The sequence below is a fragment of the Delphinus delphis genome, chromosome 12 (assembly GCF_949987515.2).
Source record: "Delphinus delphis chromosome 12, mDelDel1.2, whole genome shotgun sequence".
NCBI classification, from domain to species: domain Eukaryota; kingdom Metazoa; phylum Chordata; class Mammalia; order Artiodactyla; family Delphinidae; genus Delphinus; species Delphinus delphis.
The window spans coordinates 14,007,967-14,026,514 of NC_082694.2; the positions used below are offsets into that span (position 1 = coordinate 14,007,967).

The window sequence follows — 18,548 nt, forward strand, 5'->3', positions numbered from 1 at the left end:
AAAATTTTTAAAAAAAACATAAAAATCTCAAATCCTGGAAGTTTTCTAAAGGAACGGGACCTTAGGGTTTAATTTAAATGAGAGGAGAGGTGGGCTGGGACACTAGCATCCATGTGGCTCTGTCTGATGCTGTCTGCTTTAGCCTACCTCCCTCTCCATCTTTTACTGGAGTGCGTTACATCCCCGGCCGCCAGCCTGGCCTGCAGGGGAGAGATCCCGATGGGGGAGCCACGGGAGCCCGCAGGGCTTCTAGTTTCCAGGTTCCCTCATTCAGGAAGGCAGCAGCACGGGAGTGCTGGTCCAGAGGTCAGTAACCAAGCCTGCCCTTTGCCTCCTAGGAGAACAGCAGACATTTAGGATGTTCGGACAGTTTTCTTTTCCCAGATTGTTTCTCAGTGATACTTTGGATGCATTTACACTGAAAGTGATTCTATTTCTCCAAGTAAATGGGGACCGAACAAGCTTTCAATCCAACCACCGGCCATAGAGCGACTCAGTCTTACTCCTGGAGTAAGTCAAGGGCGAAGCAGGAACTCTGGACGTTTTCTGGCTTATGTCTGGTGACGTTTACTCTTTCTAGAACTAGATTTGCACGGGACTGCTTAAGGAGACTTCCCGCTTCAGGTTCTAGCCCTGCAACTACTGCAGCTGCCACCAGGGGCCTCCTTTTCACCTTTTCCCCTAGAAGTAAATACGGAAGTTCCCCACCTATGATTTTCCAAATTTACAGTGGTGCAAAAGTGATACACATTTGGTAGAAACTGTACGTCGAATTTTAAATTTTGATCTTTTCCAGGGCGAGTGGTAGATAAACTATCATGATGCTGGACAGAAGTCAGCCAGCCAATCAGGAAGGGAAACGATGATACACTTACAACAGTGCTGTACCCAGACAGCCATCCTGTTTTTCACTTCAGTACTGTATTCAATAAATTACATGTGGGACTTACCTGGTGGCGCAGTGGTTAAGAGTCCGCCTGCCAATGCAGGGGACACGGGTTCGAGCCCCGGTCTGGAAAGATCCCACATACCGCGGAGCGGCTGGGCCCGTGAGCCATGGCTGCTGAGCCTGCACGTCCGGAGCCTGTGCTCTGCAATGGGAGAGGCCACGACAGTGAGAGGCCCGCGTACCGCAAAAAAAAACAACAAAAAAACCCAATAAACCTAGGGCATTATGCGCCTGGCTACTTCCAACAGCCTTAGCATCCCTCATCCCTGGCTCCGCGCCGCTTCTTAGAGCAGCAGAGTAGCTTCCTTCTCTGATTCCCCTGCACGGGCTGGTGCACTAAGAAAAGATGGACTTGTAAACCCTTTGGAGGTCATGAGGAATATTTTCATCAACCACATCATAATCTCTAGTGGAATAAAATAAGACTGTTTTAGTTCTTCTTTGCAATTTCCTGCAGTTAAATTAATTGGATCCATGTGTTTCTGTAATAGCAAATATTAAGGCATTGACAGCATGGACCAAAAGTAGTTCTATAGATGTATGTCTTGCTATTTACTGTCAGACAATATGGCTCAACATTCATCTGGTGAAAAAATAAAATTATCTTCGACAGACAAAAAAGACAAAGATGGGAAAGACAGTGGGAACAGCCCTAGCGAAGGCTTGGTGGGGAAGGGTAGGAATGAGAAAGAGCTGTCGGTAGTGGGAGTGGAGAGAATTAGAGCAACTTGAGAAGTATTTTTGAGGCAGGAAGGCCAGGACACTGGAATTAAGTGAATAATAGGTAAAGGAGAAGATAGCTCTTGAATTTCTGGTGTGGAAACTTCCATAGAATCTAGAAGAAGGAGGGTGTGGTTTGGGGACAGATGTTACCCTTCAAAAATGATGAATTTCCTAGGTCTCTGTGGTTAAAAAACTGGGGCTTTAGTCGGGAGAACATGGGAAGCCATTGAAAGTTCCCGAGCCGGGGAAGGATGTCATGAGGTTTTAGGATCTCGGCAGCAAGTGAGGCAGAGGTGGCTGGAGATAGAGAGGGCTTCACCCGGCAGAGGGGCAGAGGGCCTGAGCCTGGTCAGTGGGGGCCAGAAAACACCCCCTGTCCAGCGACTAAAGCTGTGCTGGTCCCCAGGAGCTCTCTTGAGTGTTGAGTTTGGAAGGATTTCTTCAGGGGCTGCTGCAGTGCGAGCCTCCCCGTCTCCTACCTCCTGAAAAGACGGGAGCTTTTAGAGCTCGCCTAGAGAGCACGTCAAGAAAGATGACAGTGACGTTGGGATCAGCCCATCTCTTGCTAGCAGCCAGAATGTGGGCAAGGAAGAGGAACCCAGACAATGCAGAGTTCGCTGGCCCAGAGTTCAGACGCCTCCAGTAAGAGCCTGAGGGAATTTGCCCTTCCCAGAAAGGTCACAAATGTGTCCAGAGGCAGGGAAAGGCTTTGATACTGAGAAGTAATGAAGGGGAAAGGGTGTTCTCTCTCCAAAAGGAGCTTTTGAAGAAATACTCACAGTAATGGCTGAATAGATAAATGGCTGGATATTATGCAAATGAGTCAGCAGCCTCATGGAATGATTAAAATGTCTATTCAGCAGATAAATGACACATTTGCAAGTTGCAGAGGAGTAGGAATAGTATGATTGCAAACAAATGTAATGGCTTCTATATCTGTTTATTTTTATTTTTTGCTGCACCCCACACCTTGAGGGATCTTAGTTCCCCGATCAGGGATTGAACCCACACCCTCGGCAGTAAAGCACAAAGTCCTAACCACAGGACACCCAGGGAATTCCCTGTATCTGTTTAAATATTTTCATGGGCATAAAGTTTAGGAATATCCACACCAGTTACCTTAGGAGAGAGGAGTGGGAGAGGAGGACCGAGGGAGATTTTTTTTTCCCCATAAATTATTTATTTTTGGCTGCGTTGGGTCTCCATTGCTGCATGCGGGCTTTCTCTAGTTGCGGCGAGCGGGGGCTACTCTTTGTTGCGGTGCGCGGGCTTCTCATTGTGGTGGCTTCTCTTGTTGCGGAGCACGGGCTCTAGGCGCATGGGCTTCAGTAGTTGTGGCTCGCAGGCTCAGTAGTTGTGGCTCACGGGCTCTAGAGCGCAGGCTCAGTAGTCGGGGCGCACGGGCTTAGTTGCTCTGAAGCATGTGGGATCTTCCCGGACCAGAGCTCCACCCCGTGTCCCCTGCGTTGGCAGGCAGATTGTTAATCACTGTGCCACCAGGGAAGCCCAAGGGAGATTATTAACTCCAACCTGCATCTCACTATGGTTTGACCTCTTCCAACTACTGATGCACTACTCTCAGGATTAATAATATTAAATTAATAAAACAAGAAAAAGGAAACCAATAAACCATATTTACAACATTTTAATTGATCTCATCTTTGTATCCTGCTCTATAGTTTAGAAGGCTGTAATGTGGTCTGCAACTTGTATATTTTCATATCTGTAATATCTGCTGTTTTATCTGTAAGCAAACAACACAATTATTAAAATAACACAGTAACATAACAGGAAGCTCGTAATAATCCACTTATCATCCCACCACCATTTTAACATAACAATTTCACGTCTCTGAATTCCCTTCAATCCAGAGGGCATTTTGAGGAGTGATGTGTGACAAGACCCTGCGCTTTGGAATCACAATCGGCTGTATTACTCTTTACTTGTTTATAATTTTCCTTGAGCCCTCTCATCTGTTTCCTCAACTGCAAGTAACCCGTTGTGAAGGTTAAGGGATAATAACATTTAGCGTAGAATCCCGTAAGTAGTAAGCATTCAATAAACAGAGGCTTAAAATGAAAGCATAACCTCAGTGTCCTCAACTCTAATGTGGGCATAATTTGTCGCAGAGTCCTTGTGAGGATTAACGGACATAATTTGGGTTAAAGAGTCATACAAATATGTGCATATATGCAAATCTACGATTACACGATGGGGGGGTGGGGAGGTACAGAAAGAACCCCTGGCTGCTACTGTCCTCAAGGAGTAGAAAGGAAGGAAACAGTAGGTGAAGGAAGAAGGAAAGATCACATAGCAAAATATGTAGCTTATAAAACTTTATAATGTTTCGGCAAAAATACAGACATTGAATATGCACGTGACAAGGACCAGAGGCTGACAGTTGATTATATGAGGGTAACGTGTTAGGTTAAGATGAAAGTATGATTATTATTAAGGCAATCAAGAGACGTCTTTTGTTAGCTGAGGGGTGTAGTGTAGGGCCGGGCAGGTGGGGGTGATGCTGAGAATCCCCTTTCTTTCAGGACTTTGACGCTAAGCTGCGGGTCAACAGGGTAGCCTGCGAGTCTCCCCCCCGCCCCTCCCCGTTTGACTCGGCGGGGAGCCGGGGCTCAGGGTGGCCAGAGGGTTTGGAGAACAAAGATATGTGGATGAGACATCATTCTCTGGCCCGGGGCCGGATGTCTGGCTCGGGCGAAGCCGGGAGCGGCGCCAGGAATTATTGATGCAAAGACCGGTCTGGGAGAAAGAAGAGCTCCGACTGGCCACGTGGGGGCGACAAGACACCGAGGGAAGGCGGGGGGCTCCAAGGGCCTTGGGGTTTGCCTGGGTGTCGTCGAGAGGGTCCAGTGGCCCGTCCCTTAATGGGGCAGATGCAGGAGGACGGACTGGGCAGCGGGCACCTCGGCTGCGCGGGTGTGAGGCGGCCCGGATGCTGCGCGCGGGGAGCCGGGCCACCACCCGTTGTGAATTACCAGGCACCGCCCGCCCACCTTCCCTGGGGTTAAATGGACCCGCCTTAGCAAGTTTCAAAGGCAAACATTTCTGGAACGCCTGCTGTATACCAAGTCCTCTCCTAGGCACTGTATTATTCGTGAAATCTCATCTAATCTTCACAACCACCTTGGGGAATATTATCGCCTCCATTTTATAGAGGAGGAAACTGAAACTTACTAAGTCGGAGGATTTAGCCCTAATAGGTATAATCAGGCAAGCAAGGAGAATTGTAAATCTTTTCATTTATTTATTTTACTTATTTTATTTTTGTCTGCACGTGGGCTTTCTCTAGCTGTGGCGAGCAGGAGCTACCCTTTGTTGCGGTGCGTGGGCTTCCCATTGCAGTGGCTTCACTTGTTTCGGAGCACGGGCTCCAGACGCGGAGTCTTCAGTAGTTGTGTCACGTTGGCTTCAGTAGTTGTGGCTCGCGGGCTCTAGAGCGCAGGCTCAGTAGTTGTGGCGCAAGGGCTTAGTCGCTCCGCGGCATGTGGGATCTTCCCGGACCAGGGCTCGAACCAGTGTCCCCTGCATTGGCAGGTGGGTTCTTAACCACTGTGCCACCAGGGAAACCCTGTAAATCTTTTAAAGTAAATATATGAATGAAAAGAACTCAACCTCGCTGCTCATCAGGGAAATGCAAATGAGAGCAACAACGGGGATCCCATTTTTTCACTACTAGATGGCAAGAATTTGAAAGATTTACCTGTGTGGGTGCAAGTGTAATAAAAAAGAATTCTCCTCTACACAGTTAGGAATGCAAAGAGGAATGCATTTCAGTGAATGTTTGGTATCTGTCAAAATTTGCAAGCAAATTCCTCCTGATACAGAAATCTCCCTTGTGGAATCTATTTTACAGAAATAACCACACAAGTATATTCATCTTAGTGGGAAAGGCAAATAAAGCTTTTTTGTTTGTTTTGTTTTGTTTTTTTTTAAGTGATTTACCTGCTATTATGCAGCTATTGGCTGAGCCTGGGGGTCCAATCCCACGCTATCTGATTCTGATAATCTCTGCCTTTGGGCAACATCGGAGGCGGGGTGAGGGGAGGGTTCCAGTTTGAGCATTGCTCACGGCAGCGGAATCTCTAGGGATGCTTGCTAAAATGCACATTTCTTTGGAGGCCTTTTCCCAGATTTAAAGAAACAAAAGCTTTAGGAGTGGTTATCCTAGAACCTACATTTTAAAAAAAACAACTCCCTGGGTGATTTTGAAAGCTCTGCTCTCTCCCTCTTTGCAGTAGGTTAGAATACTGGGACCTTTAAAAATACCAATATCCAGACCACACTCTAGCCCTATAAAACCACACCCTCTGTCTGTGAGGCCCAGGCATCACGGTTTTTTTTTTAAAGCTCCCAGGTAATTCCCAGATACAGCCAAGGCAGAGAACAACAGGCCTTGCCACTCATAGTATAGCTGCTGGCCCGGGAGTATTGGCAGAACTGCAGAATCTCAGATTCAACACCTCAGGCCGGCTGGATCAGAATCCACATTTTAACGGGAGCCCCCAGTGATTCATACGCAAATTAATGTTTGAGGTAGACGTGGGTGAGCGTTTTTCTATTTAATTAATTTTTATTGGAGTATGGTTGCTTTGGGGTGAGGTTTTAGATTTATTTCAACATTCCTCCTGTAGCCTGACCTCATTCTGATAGCTTGGAGAGCAGATTGGAACTCTGGGCTGCCACCTACGAGATCAAAAGCAGCTGGGCCATGGTTAATCCTGCCAACATCTCCTGATCAACTCCTCAGGGGAAAGGCAGTTCTGGAGGGAGCTATACCTCTTTGTGCAGATCCCTGAAATCTGGACAAGCAGAGGCTGAGGGAGGGCTGGCCTGGAAGCAGTGTAAGTGCAGACAATCCGAACCCCAGGTGGATTAAAAGCATAAAGTAAATCAACCATGGGAGGCATCTAGTGAAACTTCAGATTCAAGTCTCCGTCATTCATTGGTCTCCATCACCTCTCACCAGATCCCCAAATCGGTCTCCCCACCTCCAATCTTGAAGCAATTCACGATGACACGACAGAGAATGTTCTACAGCACGAATCTGCCTATGCTATTTATTCCCTGCTTACCATCCTTGACAGGTTTGGGGCATCCTCACATTAAAAGTCAGACTCATGATCTTGGCATACTAAGCCCTCCACCAACTGACCCGGCTAAGCCTCGACTCTGGAGAACCGCCATGTGCCAACTCTGTTCAGGAATAATGACTGAACCACTGGGCTTCCCTCAAGCTGCTGTGTGCCCAGCTTCTGTATTAGTCACCCCCCCACACACTTCCTTCGCCCACACTGCCCTCGGCCCCTGGAAAGTCTTCCTCCCAGATTAAGTCTCAGGATTTCAGTCTATGACTCTGCTCCTAATCAGTCCTCATCCCAGAGAAGAGCTGAACATGATGTCATTAGGAGGAGTGTCACCTGATTTCGGATTTGAAGGCCTGTCCAGTGAGAGCAGTGGGACCGTCTTACAGACACAGCTTTCAAGAGCCAACCCTCCTTGGACATATCAGCATAGAGGTGCAGGTGTGTGTCACACAGACCCAGATCAACAGAAAACAAGGGTTCTCAACTTCGGCTGGGGAGCTCTTTGAAATGTCGAAAGCTCAGGGTACACCCCAGACCAATTACATCAGAAATTGAGGAAGAGGGGGCAGTCATCAGTATTTTTATAAAGCCCCCCACCTTTTTTTTTTTTTTTTTGCCGTACGCGGGCCTCTCACTGTTGTGGCCTCTCCCGTCGCGAAGCACAGGCTCCAGACGCGCAGGCTCAGCGGCCACGGCTCACGGGCCCAGCCGCTCCACGGCATGTGGGATCCTCCCCGACCGGGGCACGAACCCGTGTCCTCTGCATCGGCAGGCAGACTCTCAACCACAGCGCCACCAGGGAAGCCCAGCCCCCTACCTTTGATTCTAATGTGCAACCGAGGTGGAGAACCATTGGTGATTTATTTCTCTCCCATGAGACATTCCAGAGCCGATGTGACCACTGTGTACCACTCAGGAATCCAGCCTCCTTCTCATCCCACCCACGTGGTCCAACTGGCTCAGTTTGTCCAAACTACAGGGTGAGGAGGGGAAGATGCACACATCACTTCTGGGTATGGCCCATTGGCTGGATGTAGTCAGAGGGCCACGTTTTATCCAAGGGAAACTGGGAAATGTAGTCTTTATTCCAGGTGGCTGTGGCCCAGCTAGAAAACTTGGGGGCTCTGTTAATACAGAGGAGAAAATGGCTATTGGAGGAAATCAACCCAAGGAAGGATTTCCTAAAGAACAGAACGGTTGCATAATGGAAGAGGCAGTGTGCTCCCTGCCACCTGAGGAAGGAATCACACCAGTGGAAAAGTGCTGCTCTAGAGTGACCAGATACTCCGTCTGTCCCTTAATTATACATTCTCAGCCACCACAGTCACACTGGCCTTCTTCCTGTTCCATAAGTGCACCCATCTGTCTTCCCCATCAGACGGCCTTGAGTTTGCCATGCGTCTCTCCTGTCCTTTGAGTCTCAGAGGGGTCCACTCTGAGCACCAGACCCAGAGGTGTGCTCCCACTACCCCCGCCCCTGTCAGTCCACATACTTTCTATTTCATCATGTTTATAACCTTAAGAGTTAGACTGCTGGGTTTAGTCCCAACTCAGCCCCTCACTGGCTGTGTGACTTTTCTGTGTCTCTGTTTTCTCATCTATAAAATGGGGAGAAGAATAGTGCCTAGGGCTTCCCTGGTGGCACAGTGGTTGAGAATCTGCCTGCCTATGCAGGGGACACGGATTCGAGCCCTGGTCCGGGAAGATCGCACATGCCCTGGAGCAACTAGGCCCGTGAGCCACAACTACTGAGCCTGTGCATCTGGAGCCTGTGCTCCGCAACAAAGAGAGGCTGCGATAGTGAGAGGCCCGCGCAGCGTGATGAAGAGTGGCTCCCGCTTGCCACACTAGAGAAAGACCTCGCACAGAAACGAAGACCCAACACAGCCAAAAATAAATATAAAAATAAATAAATAAATATTTTTAGAAAAGGACCTAAAGAAGAAATACATGGCGAATATCTTTAAAAAAAAGAATAGTGCCTATCATTATAAGGTTGTTACGCGCATAAGTTATTTCTGTAAAATAGTTAATATTAGCTGTTGTATCACTGTATCAGGTGTCTCTTCTTACGGGCAGGGAAGCCCCCTGAGATCTTTTTGCCTTCTTGCCTGTCTGTTCACTGTGGGGAAAACAGCCCCCAGAACAGTGCTTGACACTTGTAAGGCCCTCAGTTTCTTCAGGGAATTGTACACGGTGGTGGGTCCACTGCCCACTGCATTCTCCTGCCTGTGTTTCAGAACAGCCTGAGGAGTGTAACCCAGATCCCCAGATACTGACTCTGCACATCAGTTCTGCATCTTAACAAGCCCCTAGGTGATCTGGATACAGCCCAGCCATGGATGGGGTGGGGGAACAGGGGGAGGGGGAACCACTGGGGTAGACGACCTGAAAGCCCCTTCCAAGTCTACCTGATGTGACCCCACTGTGTACATTTTTTTTTTAAATTTAATTCTTAAGGCAGTACCGGTGTGCGGTTAAAATTTCCAACACTGCAAAAGGATAAGAAGTCCTTATGGATGGGAGGAGATGATACGCGCTCACTTTCCTGTTTCCTAGTCCGCCGCAGCTTGTGTTCCATTGATGGCCAGTTGGTGGACATTTGGATTTCTTCCAGGGCTTTGCTATTCTAAATAATAATGCTGTGATTATGCCTGTACATAATCACTGAGATCCATCTGTCCATTGGGACAAATTCCTAGGAGCAGAATTACTGGATTGAAGTCTAAGTTTACTGAACAGAAAGGCTGCACTAATACCAAGTCCTAACAGTGATGGGTGACAGTTGGCTTCTCTGGGTTTCCACAGTGTAGTATCAATGTTTAATCTCTCCTGATCTGATACATGTAAAAAGAATTCCCCCCCCCCCCCGTTGTTTGTTTTTTGCCACGTGGCTTGCGGGATCTTAGTTCCCCAACCAGGAATCAAACCTGGGTCCTCGGCAGTGAGAGTGCGGAGTCCTTACCACTGGACCACCAGGGAATTCCCTCTGTTGTTTGATTATGAAGTTCAGTATCTTTCCATTGTTTAAAAGCCATGCATATTTCTTTTTCTGTGAACTTTCCATGTCTTTGCCCATCTCCCTCCCCCCCCATTTCTTCTGCCTCATTCCCACTTGCCCACCCTCTCTTCTCCCCCATTCACGCCCAGGCACCTTGCCAGGTCACCATAACCTTGTGACTGCGCCCAGAGTTTCGTCCTCAGGCCTCATGCTTCCAGGCCCAGCGGCGGCATCTGGCCCAGCCGGTCCACTGAGAGCTCCCTCCTCCCTGACACCTCTCTTCTTGGGGTTTCCAGAACGCCCACTCCCCTGGTTTTCCTCCCGCCTCCCAGCGCCTCCCCGCGCCTCCCCATCCCTGTGACTTCTCAGCCTGGACCTAGACCTCAGTCCCTGGGCTACTTCCATGCCTTGCCAATGGGGTCAGGTGCCCTGGTTTGCAGTACCATGCATAGGCTCTTAACTGCCACGTTTCTGTCTCCAGCCGCCCCTGACCTCTGTGCCGACCTCCCCCAGCGTAGCCAACCACCTCCTCAAATCCACAATCGGATGTCCTCCTGGAGTTTCAAACTTAACATTTCCAAAGCCAAACTGGTCTTCCCTCCCAACCCATTCTGACTGTTGTCCTCTCCAACTCAATGAGCAGTCGCTCAACTTTCCAGTTTGCACAAACCCAAAACCGGAGTCCCCACTGCTGCCTCTCCTGCTCTCACACGCCCTCCGCACCCCCGATCTGTTGGAGATCCCATTGGCTGGACCTTCACACGCCCCCAAGACCCACCTCTTCCCACCAACCCCACCTCGCAACTGCCACTCTGGTCCAAGTCGCCACCACCTCTTGTCTGGATTATCTTAATCGACTTCTCGGCTTCTGCCTTTGCCCTCCCACGGTTTTCCCAACCCAGCGGCCGAAGTCATCCTTTTATTTTTTATTATTATTTTTATTTTTTTGGCCGCTCTGTGCCGGCATGCGGGATGCGGGATCTTAGTTCCCCAACTGGGGATCGAACCGTGCCCCTTGCATCGGGAGTGCGGAGTCTTAACCACCGGACCACCAGGGAAGCCCCTAAAGTCATCCTTTTAAAACAGAAGTCGGGTTATGGCATCCCTTTGCTCGTTACTTCCCTGTGGCCCCCGGCTCGTTTGGAATAAGGCTCGGAGCCTTTGCAACGACTCAGCGGTCTGTGGACAGTCCTACGTGTCTTCTCTGACCTCATTCTACTGCCCTGACGGGCCTCCCAGGCCCGTCCCCCTCAGGGCCTTGGCCTGGTCAGTAGGTCCCACTCATCCCGTGAGAAGGTCTCTGTCCTCTTTCCTGCTTTGCTCAAAAGTTGCCTTCTCAGTGAGCTCTGCTCTGACGAACCTATTTAGGCTGTGCCCAGGTCGCAGCCCTCCTACCCTCTGTGCTCGCTTTACTTTTCTCCAGGTCACTTGTTACTTTCCAACATATTATATACTTCCCTTATTTAGTTTATTGTCATTTTTCCCATCTGGTATGGAATCTCTTTGTCTTATTATTATTTTTATTGTTGCTGTATTCCCAGTATTTAGACGTGTGCCTAGCATATACTGTTAAAAAATATTTGTTAAATAAGTAAATCTTTGATTTCAAAAATAATTTTTCTCTAGATATCATATATTAACGCATACATGTGGAACCTAGAAAAATGGTACAGATGAACCGGTCTGCAGGGCAGGAATAGAGACACAGATGTAGAGAACATGCCTATGGACACCAAGGGGGGAAAGCCACGGGGTGTGTGTGTGGAATGAATTGGGAGATTGGGATTGACATGTAGACACTAATATGTATAAAATGGATAACCCATAAGAACCTGCTGTATAAAAACTAAATTAATAATAATAATAATAATTTTTCTCCTGCATCGTTGGCCTTTTTCTTCTTGGTGTGTAAGGGACTCGGATGCTTTTGTCATTTGTGTTACAAATATTTTCCCAGTTTGTTCTTTGCCTTTTGATTTTGTTTATGGTATTTTTCCCATGCAGAAATTTGAATTATTATGTAGGCAATGTGCTAATTTTTTAAATTTAGAGTTTCCAGGTTTTATGTCACAGCTTCCCTTTCATATATATTGATATATATATATGTGTATATATATAGTGTGTGTGTGAGATGAAATATACACATAACATAAAATTTACCATTTCACCCACTTTTAAGTGTATAGTTCAGTAGCATTAAGTATATTCACATTTTGTGCAACCATCACCTCCATCCATCTCTCGAACTTTTTTTTTTTCTTTTTTTGGTGGTACGCGGGCCTCTCACTGTTGTGGCCTCTCCCGTTGCAGAGCACGGGCTCCGGACGCGCAGGCTCAGCGGCCATGGCTCACGGGCGCAGCCGCCCCGCGGCATGTGGGATTTTCTCGAACCGGGGCGCGAACCCGTGTCCCCTGCATCAGCAGGCGGACTCCCAACCACTGCGCCACCAGGGAAGGCCCAATCTCTCGAACTTTTTCATCATCACCTTCCCCGCTTCTCCCAGCCCTGGGCAACCGCCATACTGCTTTCCGTCTCTATGAGTCTAACTACACTAAGTACTTCTTATAAGTGAAATACACGTATTTTTTGACGTTTGGAAATTAATGCATGCTTTCTGGCTTGTTGCTTAGCCAAGACACTCTCGAGATATTTAAATAGGTGCTGGAATTCCCTGGCAGTCCAGTGGTTAGGACTTGGCGTTTTCACTGCCAAGGGCCCGGGTTCAATCCCTGGTGGCGGAACAAAGATCCCACAAGCCTGGCAGTGCAGCAAAAAAAAATAGGTGTTGCTCTGATCCCCCCCCCCCCCACTCCATGCCAACCCCTGCACACCCACTTCGTAATTTATCTCCAGCAGAGATTTACTACTGTCTGCCACTGAGACTTCCAGGAACTCTGCAGCCTCTTCTGCTACTTCTCAGAGCACCAGCGACCCAACCTCCAGGTGAACTGGATAAAAATGCAGATGCTTGGAGTTTGCTCCAGACCTAGTGACCCTCCGTCCACACCTGGTGGGGCTGAGGAATCGGCATTTTATCAAGGTGCTCAGATGTGATCGCCTGCTAGGCACGTCTTCAGAGTTCACGATCAGCAGTGGGTGGCCACTTGATCCAGAAGAGGGCACACTGCAATATAAGCCTGGGCTCTGCATCCCCACCTGGCCTTCGTTACTTATCCTTCTGTGAAATGAGGGTAAGAACTCCTGGAGTTGAAATGAGCATCGCAGGAGATAGCATCTGCGGCTGTGTTTTGTAAACTCTGAAGAATATACACATGTAAGGGCTGTTAGCATTATCTCGGAGCCTCCCAGTCCTGCTTCTGCAGTCTCATCATCGGGGCCCCTCCCCAGGCCAAGGAATGACAAAAACATCCCATCAGGTTGAAGTCATGGTGGGGATGGGGGACACAGGGCCGGGCAGTGGCAAGTCTTCAAGCAAGTGCAGCAAAACGCTTTATTAACTTTTACCAAAAAATTTTAAAAGTCCATTCGTGTACATTCTTTTTTTTTTCTCTTAAGTACACCTGCTTATTTATTTATTTTTTTGCAGTAGGCAGGCCTCTCACCGTTGTGGCCTCTCCCGTTGCGGAGCACAGGCTCCGGATGCGCAGGCTCAGCGGCCATGGCTCACGGGCCCAGCCGCTCCGCGGCATGTGGGATCCTCCCGGACCAGGGCACGAACCCGTGTCCCCTGCATCGGCAGGCGGACTCTCAACCACTGCGCCGCCAGGGAAGCCCTATTTTTTTTTTAATTGAGATATAGCTGACTTACAATGTTGTGTTAGTTTCAGGTGTACAGCAAAGTGATTCAGTTATACATACATATATATATATTCTTTTTCAGATTCTTTTCCCTTATAAATTATAGCAAGACATTGAGTATAGTTCCCTGTGCTATCATGTACATTCTTGTTTGTATCTTATAAGGTGGGTGTAATTATCCTCATTTTACTGATGAGAAAACTGAAGGTTTTCATGGAAGTGAGAGTTCACGGAAGAAAGAAGCCAAGCTTCAAGTCCTGTGACATTTGGCCAAATCACCTGATCCCTCAGTTTCCTCGTCTCTAAAGTGGGGTCACAGCTGGATTATCTCAATGGTTATGATGGGTATTTGCTAAGATAGGGCATGTGCCTGGCTTGACACTGGGTGCACCTCCACAGCCCCTGCTCCAGGTTCTGTGCTCTACCCTTATGCTCAGGGACCTCAGGGAGCTCTAAAAACGCAGATGGATGAAGACAGATGGGGTGACTGCTTGCATCCAGGCATGTTCTGCCCCAGGAATAACTAGGCAAGGAGCTAAGAGTCTTCTGCTGAGAATATTGAAATATCTGTTGACCCGTAGCAGGCTTCTCCTGGGTCCGTTGGTCAGACAGTCCAGGGTAGCTTCAGGACTGGGAAGGCACGGGGCGGGGGCGGAGGGGGGCACCAAACCCAGTCTGGAGTTCCCACCACCTGCTCTTCCCAAAGATGACTCCGATTGGTAGAGAGTAGAATTCAGTGGGCAAAGTTGTGGGCCATCCTTGGGAACGTCTGCCCAGGTAACTTCACCTGACACGGCCAGGGGCAGAGAGCTTCCCTGGCTGAAGGTGGACGCACAAAGTCGCCTGGAGCCTGACACTGCTGGAGGCCAGAGGTTGGTGAGCAGCTGCTGAAATGCCCGGAGGTCAGGCCCGGGGCCACCTCAGTCCTGTGCCTCCCCTTGGAAAACCCCGTCTCCACCATTCATCCCTTCAATGTTTATCGAGCACCTGCTATGTGCCAGGTGCCAGGAGCCACCAAGCTAAGTAAAATACTCTCGGGGATAAATAAGACAGTAACAATTGTAAAGAGAATAAAAATGAAAAATGTCTTACAATTACTGAGACTTCGCTGTTTGCCAGGCTCTAGGAGTTCACTCATGTAATCCTCACAGCACTTCCCTAAGGGATGGAGGAATGAAGGGACTTGGGAACCCAAACTGATGGGGACAGGAGATTATCAAGACAGGCTTTTTTGGAAGAGACAGAAATGCAGCTGGGGGAAACAGAAGGGCTTTCTAGCAGACAGACAGCAAGTGAAGAGGCACAGAGGTGGGAAGTGTGTGTGTGTGTGTGTGTGTGTGTGTTGGAAAGGTTGATGCCACATACGAAGGGCCTTTGCAGTGGCAACCCCATAGGGGCGGTTATGCAGGGAGATGAGAAATAATCTGTCGTGTGTTCTGATTCCTCTGGGTGGAATACGGGGAGGACCTGCAGGGGGCGCTCCTGGGTGCTAGCTGGATGCTTCTGCAGTGGCCTCTGGACAGAGGGCCAATTCAGAGATTTATGAGGCAGGATCTTGGGACTCTGGTGGCTGTTGCCGAGACAGAGACCAGTTTATCAGCCTTCGGGCCTCTCTGTGGGCAAGCACCTCAAATGCAGCCTGTTGGGGTCTCATCCTTGTCTCTTGAGCAGATCCCTCCTGGGCTCCCCTCCACTGTCCTCTCCTGCTCCAAGGGACCCAGGGCCCAGCTAACCTTCTTGCCCTCTCCACTCCCATGGTGCTGTCCAGGCATGTCTGGGTGATCCATTTTCTATCTTAAGCACAGCCACTCACACCCCTTGTAAGGCTGAGATAAAGGCTATGACCTCCTGAACACCTCGGATTAAGAGCTCCTGAAAGACCCCTCGCATTGGCCCATCTTATTGGTCCAGGCAGTTTTTCACACCAATGGGTGGTTTATCAAGGAAATTTGGACATAAAGGAGCAAAACAATGATGGTATTAAGGGGCTTTCCATCATTTATTCAGAAAAAAGAGAAGGACACACGACATTCCCAAAATGAATCCTTGGGGTTGGACTCAGATAAATCTGGGATTCACATTCTGGCTTTGCCATGTGTGGCCTTGGGCCAGGCACTTAACCTACTTCCCTGAACCTTTGTTTCTTTATTTGTGTGTGAGGATGAAATAATGCCCGTGATGTGTGCAACACAGAGCCTGGCGTATGATAAGTGATCGATGAAGGGTAGCTATTGTTATTAATGTTTTTACCTCAACTAAGTCATTTGTGGAAGTAACTATGTTTCAAAATGGTCAGCTGATCTACCTGACTCAACACTGGAAAGAAAATATTATTTATTAACAAGTATTGAGAAGTAGTGAAATTTCATTCGCAGATACTTTTTTTCTGGACATCTTGGAAGGCACCATGGATGAAAGAGATTCACTAAGGGACCTCTCTGGTGACACAGTGGTAAGAATCCGCCTGCCAATGCAGGGGACAGGGGTTTGAGCTCTGGTCCAGGAAGATCCCACATGCTGTGGAGCAACTAAGCCCGTGCGTCACAACTACTGAGCCTGCGCTCTGGAGCCCTCAAGCCACAACTACTGAGCTCGCATGCCACAGCTACTGAAGCCCAGGCATCTAGAGCCTGTGCTCCACAACAAGAGAAGCCACCAGAATGAGAAGTCCGCACACTGCAACGAAGAGTAATCCCCACTCGCCGCAACTAGAGAAAGCCCGTGCAGAGCAATGAAGATACATCACAGCCAAAAAAATTTAAAATATAAATAAATAAATTTATTAAAAAAAATAGCATAGTTTAAAAAAAAAAGGAGATCCACTAAGGATTGTAACAGATAAAGGAGATGGGAACACACAGGCAAGAAAGCATTTTACAACTGATGAAGAGATAGATAAAGATCTGTGAGTCTGTTTGTGTTCTTATATTCACGCATTTGTATATTTTTTAGATTCCACATATAAGTGATAACATACGGTATTTGTTTTTCTCTGTCTGACTTATTTCACTAAGCATAATACCCTCCAGGTCCATCCATGTTGTTGCAAATGGCAAATTTCATTCTTTTTTACGGCTGAGTAATATTCCATTGTATCCATATACACACACACCACACAGACATAGGGAACAAACTAGTGGCTACCCGTGGGGAGAGGACGGGGGGAGTGGCAAGAGGCAGAAGTAAGGGATTAAGAGGTACAAACTGTTATGTATAAAATAAATGAGCTACAAGGATGTAATGTACAGCACAAGGAGTATAGCCAACATTGTATAATAACTTTAAATGGAGCCTAATCTATAAAAATATTGAATCACTATGCTGTACACCTGAAATCAACTATAATATTGTAGATCAACTGTACTTCAATAAAGAGATAAAGATCATTTGCAAAATTGTTCAACCTCACCATAGATCAAAAAGGCTATACTATCAAACTAACAGACTTTTTTCTCATTCTTTCTTTCAGTCTTCCTCTCTCTTTCCTTCCTCCCTTCCTTCTTTTCTTTTCCTTTCTTCCTTCCTCTTTCTTTTTCTCTCTTTTATTCTTTCATTCTTTTTTTCATTCTTTCTTTTTCTTTCTTAATCAGGATAGTGAGGATGACAAGAATATCATGAATTAGACACACTTATAAATGGCTAGGGGTAGTCAAAAGGAGTGCATCCCTCTTTTTTCCTTCTTTCCTTTCTTTTCTTCCTTTTCCTCCACCTTCCCTCCCTTCCTTTCTGATCTAATGTTTTATAATGGAAAATTTCAAACATACACAAAAGTAGAGAGAGTAGGATAATGAACTTCCACACACCCATCACCCAGGTCAATTTTTATTTTGTCACTAAAATTGTTTCACTGATTATTCTTCATCCTACTAATGTTGTTTCTTTTGCTAGAGCATTTTAAAGTAAATTTTAGATATCATCTCTCCTGTAAATATTTCAAAATGAAGTATCTCTAACATAATCAAAATGCCATGATCACACCTAACAAAATTAGTAATGATCCCTTAATATTAAAAATACACCTTTTTAGACATAGAGAACAAACTTGTGGTTGTCAAGAGGTTGGGGGAGTGGGGAGGGATGGATTGGGAGTTTGGGATTAGCAGTGCAAACTATTATATATAGGATGGATAAACAACAAGTTCCTACTGTAGAGCACAGGGAACTATATTCAGTATCCTGTGATAAACCATAATGGAAAAGAATATGAAAAAAGATGTATATATATGTATAATGGAATCACTTTGCTGTACAGCAGAAATTAACACAACATTGTAATCAACTATACTTCAATAAAATTTCAAAAATACACCTGTTTAGAAAGCGGTTCGGTAATATGTATCAAGAACCTATTCATACACTTTGACCCAGTAGCTTTATCTCTCTCTTTTTCTACCTAATTGGAGAAAAAAGTTTATTCTGCAGCCTTATTTGTAAGAGAAAATACATCATTGGAAACTCAGATGTTGAACAACAGTAATTATGGTATGTTCATTCAATAATATTTATAAGGTTTTAAGGTTGAGTAGCACTGTTTATAGTTAATGCAACAATTACGTATTCAGTGTATGATTTGTAAATATGCCTGTAAATAAGTAAACTATACATATAAAAGATCTCACAGAGCACGAACTATATCATAGACGCTGTGTTCACTCAAAGATATGACCATTATTAATACTTCTTACAGATGAGGAAAATTGCTGTTCAGAGAGATGAAATAACTTTCTAGAATCCCCTTCCCCTGGTACGTTGTAAATGTAGGTGTGGGTGGAACTCCAGTTTTGTCTGACTCCACAGCCCAAAGATTTAACTGTTACCCTGCCACCCTGGGCGTCAAAATGTCAACAGCAGTTGTCACTGACTGAGCAGTGTGATTATACGCAGTTTCTTTTTCTTCTTCAAACCTTTCTTCACGTTACAACATTTTCTAATGCAAGTATTATGAATTTTATATTAGAGAAAAATACATTCAGGTTACACACTTAAATGTTTATATTTAAAACTCGAGAGAGA

At 46.8% G+C, this 18,548-nt stretch overlaps 1 non-coding gene across 1 annotated transcript; it reads right to left on the reverse strand.

Annotated features, from left to right (window-relative positions):
- Positions 1-9,683: 9,683 nt before the first annotated feature.
- On the reverse strand, positions 9,684-9,756 carry TRNAE-CUC (transfer RNA glutamic acid (anticodon CUC)). The gene has a single exon. It is a non-coding gene; the product is annotated as a tRNA-Glu (tRNA).
- Positions 9,757-18,548: the final 8,792 nt, after the last annotated feature.